The 4,502-nt window shown below is 45.1% G+C and overlaps 1 pseudogene; it reads right to left on the reverse strand.

Moving 5' to 3' along the window:
- Nucleotides 1-277: 277 nt before the first annotated feature.
- On the reverse strand, nt 278-395 carry LOC126095987 (5S ribosomal RNA; annotated as a pseudogene).
- Between the last annotated feature and the right edge of the window lie 4,107 nt (nt 396-4,502).

Here is a 4,502-nt window from a genome sequence, read left to right on the forward strand (position 1 = left end):
GTAAAATACCTGTGCCGTAGCACTGTAGCATGCTGCTAAAGTACCCTAATGAAATTAGGCAGCTCATTAAAAAAAGCACTCCGTCTTCAGGCCACAAGTGGCCCATCGGGACCATCCGACCGCCGTGTCATCCTCAGTTGAGGATGCGGATAGGAGGGGCGTGTGGTCAGCACACCGCTCTCCCGGTGGTTTTGATGGTTTTCTTTGACCGGAGCCGCTACTATTCGGTCGAGTAGCTCCTCAATTGGCATCACGAGGCTGAGTGCACCCCGAAAAATGGCAACAACGCATGGCGGCCTGGATGGTCACCCATCCAAGTACCGGCCACGCCCGACAGCGCTTAACTTCGGTGATCTCACGAGAACCGGTGTATCCACTACGGCAAGGCCGTTGCCTACGCAGCCCGTTAGTAAAGTGATAATCGGGTGCGCTATTTCGCTTTCGCCGCTATAGCTACATGTTACGGCACTCTGGCGCGACCATTTTGTTGTCACCAGAACTGCAGGTTTCTTCATGCATATAAACTCTGTTTTTATATGAATCTTCAGGTTTTCGCGGCGCAAAGACTGCTCCATTAAGTTTCGGGAATGCAGCCGCATGAATTCTGCTTCTTCTTCTAATATTTCGGCTGTATACCTTTCAGCCATCTTCAGAGAGAGCCGTACGACTGACGCTCCAGCGCTCGCTCCATCCTTTTAAACTCGCGGACCGCGCCACTGCGCATGCGGCCACAGATAAACAAGGCGCCAGTGATGTTGATCGGCGGCAAAGACGTACAATATGCATGAGTTACGTCTGTGGCTGCGCAATCGATCCATGCTGGGAGGTCGATGTATTACTGGGAGCTGAACTGTAGCGACGTCTTTGTAAGTTCAATATTGAAAGTGCCGGATTCCATGATTTATCTAATGTGAAAACGCTGTCTCTATTCATTAAATTCTTCGTTAAGCGGATTTCAATGGCCTCTTTTACTACGGAGTCCCAGAAAGATGAAACAGAAGTCAGAATTTCGACATTTTCATATACCATAGAGTGACCAGAATCAATACAATGCTCTGCCACAGCTGATTTACTGGGTTGTAAGAGCCAGTGTACCTGCGATGTTCCGTACACCTCTCTTGGACTGTACGATTCGTTTGTCCGATATATGAAAGGCCACATTCACATGGTATCTTATAAACTCCAGGCTTGCGGAGTAGTAAGTCATCTTTAACGGAACCCAGGAGAGCAGCCGTCTTCGCCGGTGGACGAAAAATCACTTTTACTTTATGTTTAGTGAGGATCCGTCCTATTTTGGATGAAAGGCTTCCCACGTACGGCAGGAAAGCCATGGATTTTAAATCCATGGCTTTAAATCCATGGCTTTCCTGCCGTACGTGGGAAGCCTTTCATCCAAAATAGGACGGATCCTCACTAAACATAAAGTAAAAGTGATTTTTCGTCCACCGGCGAAGACGGCTGCTCTCCTGGGTTCCGTTAAAGATGACTTACTACTCCGCAAGCCTGGAGTTTATAAGATACCATGTGAATGTGGCCTTTCATATATCGGACAAACGAATCGTACAGTCCAAGAGAGGTGTACGGAACATCGCAGGTACACTCGGCTCTTACAACCCAGTAAATCAGCTGTGGCAGAGCATTGTATTGATTCTGGTCACTCTATGGTATATGAAAATGTCGAAATTCTGACTTCTGTTTCATCTTTCCGGGACTCCGTAGTAAAAGAGGCCATTGAAATCCGCTTAACGAAGAATTTAATTAATAGAGACAGCGTTTTCACATTAGATAAATCATGGAATCCGGCACTTTCAATATTGAACTTACAAAGACGTCGCTACAGTTCAGCTCCCAGTAATACATCGACCTCCCAGCATGGATCGATTGCGCAGCCACAGACGTAACTCATGCATATTGTACGTCTTTGCCGCCGATCAACATCACTGGCGCCTTGTTTATCTGTGGCCGCATGCGCAGTGGCGCGGTCCGCGAGTTTAAAAGGATGGAGCGAGCGCTGGAGCGTCAGTCGTACGGCTCTCTCTGAAGATGGCTGAAAGATATACAGCCGAAATATTAGAAGAAGAAGCAGAATTCATGCGGCTGCATTCCCGAAACTCTGTTTTTATAGTTCGTAGATGTGACGTAATAGAAAATTGTAAGACTGGGATGAGTAGTGAGCGATCATAATCTTAGATCATTTGGAACACCTTGGGAGAAGTTCTATATTACAGTCAATCTTAAAAATGCGTTAATATACAACAACCAACGGCTGAGTGACAATAAATATCAGTAAATGCCTAATGCCCTCTCAATCAAGCAAAGTAAAAGAAGCACGACAATTCATTAAAATGTAAAATCACTAACAGGAGCCGTAGATGACCAGCCAAAATTTTCAAAATAAACAACAATAAAATTACACTGTGACAGCCCACGGAATGAGCAAATTTTCAAAACACATACCAGATTCAAAAATGAATTGACTGAAAATAGGCCAGAGTACCAAATAGAATATCACCGTAACAGTGAGAATATAACTATACGGGGTGGTCAGAAACGGTTTGATATGTTTGTGAGGATGTCGCAACGTAATCTGTGCTGACAAATGATTGTTAAAAGAAATTCGATACGTTGGGTCGTTTCTGAGATAATTAGCAATTAGGTTAGCCCGTGAGGCTTTTGGGTGCGCAAGTTAAAGTGGCAGGCCAGATTAAATTAGTGTATGGTCTCATAGCATAGATGATAGTGCATGAGGCTACTCACTCGTTCGCTCGAATTCGAAATTTACTACTGTCCATGTCCAATTCTTCAATTAGTCTCTAATTTGGTTTTAGGAATCCAAACAAGGAGCACGTCGCAAGTTTAACGACACAGTCTCTGGCCGGCTACTTAATTTCGAGCACAATTAATGCTAATTAATTCAGAAAAGGAGCAGAGTATCGAATTTTTGCCTTAACTACTACTTCTCAACAATCCCTACTCTGTAACACGCTTACAGGTTTCTTAGACTGTTTCTAACCACCCAATATATGATCGTTTGCTCTGAATATCGGGCCTACAGTATTCGTCAAATAACACAGTGTCAAGAAATCAGAAACATCAACGTTTAAGAAATTTCGTTACAATTAAAAAATTCACTGGATGAGGGAACCTTTCTAAGTAACTTCCGAAAGTAGCTTCATCGGTACTCAAAACCGGCTTTATTCGCAACAAAATTAAGAAGATTATCCCAAGTTCACAGTTCCGTCATTGCAAAAGGTACCAGAATGCTAATCACCACAATAATAGAATGAAGTAAAAAAAAATGCAAAGTGTTCGTTTTAGTGAGGCGTGCTTATATCGCCTGGCATAAGAATCAGTCTCATAACACGGTGGTTCATTGAGTGCAACTGCATAACTGTCCGAAGTGATTGCAGATGGTCAGAATATGGGGTAATCTACTACAAAAAATGCTTAACAGCCACACAGTAATACGCAGTCAGCTTTGCGCACCAGATGAACCTGTGTAGACATGAGTGGCACTACCTGCTGTTTCATATGACCACTGCACCGGTCGTGTGACGGTGACAGTTTGCAGCAACAGACACCACCACAGGTAGTAGGACAACACACTACGACAGGTCATGACATAGTCCCAACTCGTGCCTTCCACGAATCGCCAGGAACAGACAGCTGTGTAGCAAACAGCACAGGGTGTACAATACTTCCACTTTTCGGACTCCTCTTATCAGACGCCGACTAGACGACGGCTATCCAGGCATTCATCCTGTCTCTCTATTCAGCGATACTCGTGGGTGTCCTCTCATGTTGTTTGCTCGGTCGTACTACCATTTCTGCCCGATGCGTCCAGGTAAAAGTGGAAGTGAGTGTTTGCCGTCATTGGCCGGGAGGCCTCTTATGGGGCAGGTCCGGCCGCCTTGGTGCAGGTCTTATTACATTCGAAGCCACATTCGGCGACCTGCGCGCCGGATGGGGATGAAATTATGATGAAGACAACACAGCACCCAGTCCCTAAGCGGAGAAAATCCCGACCCAGCCGGGAATCGAACCCGGGTTCCTTAGAACGGCAGTCAGTCACACTGACCATTTTTTAATTTATATATTTATCTTGCATTTTGTTCGTTATGGTTCGTTGTATTTCGTCGAAGCGGACATCACATTGTTAATCTTTTCACTCAGTTCTTTTTTTTCCACAGAGGGCAGACACGCTGAACTACCGTGCCGGCATCCATTCAGCTATCGGGGCGGACATGCGTCCAGGTGGTCTAGCACGTTGATTCGCGCCAGCACAGGTGTCGCTGCTTTCGCTTAAACAGTGCCCCTCGTGGAGTCAGGTAAAACTCTGTATGCACGGCACTTCGAAGTGCCGCAGATGAGTGGCATCTTTAAATGGCTCAACAATTAAAACAGTTTCTGCTTCTCGAATGAAAGTCACACCTTTCTGAAGCAAAGTACAAAATCTGCGGTAGACTTAACCAGGAAGAAAGGAATTTTAAAAAGAAATGATT

This window comes from Schistocerca cancellata, chromosome 8 (assembly GCF_023864275.1).
Source record: "Schistocerca cancellata isolate TAMUIC-IGC-003103 chromosome 8, iqSchCanc2.1, whole genome shotgun sequence".
Classification (NCBI taxonomy): Eukaryota; Metazoa; Arthropoda; class Insecta; order Orthoptera; family Acrididae; genus Schistocerca; species Schistocerca cancellata.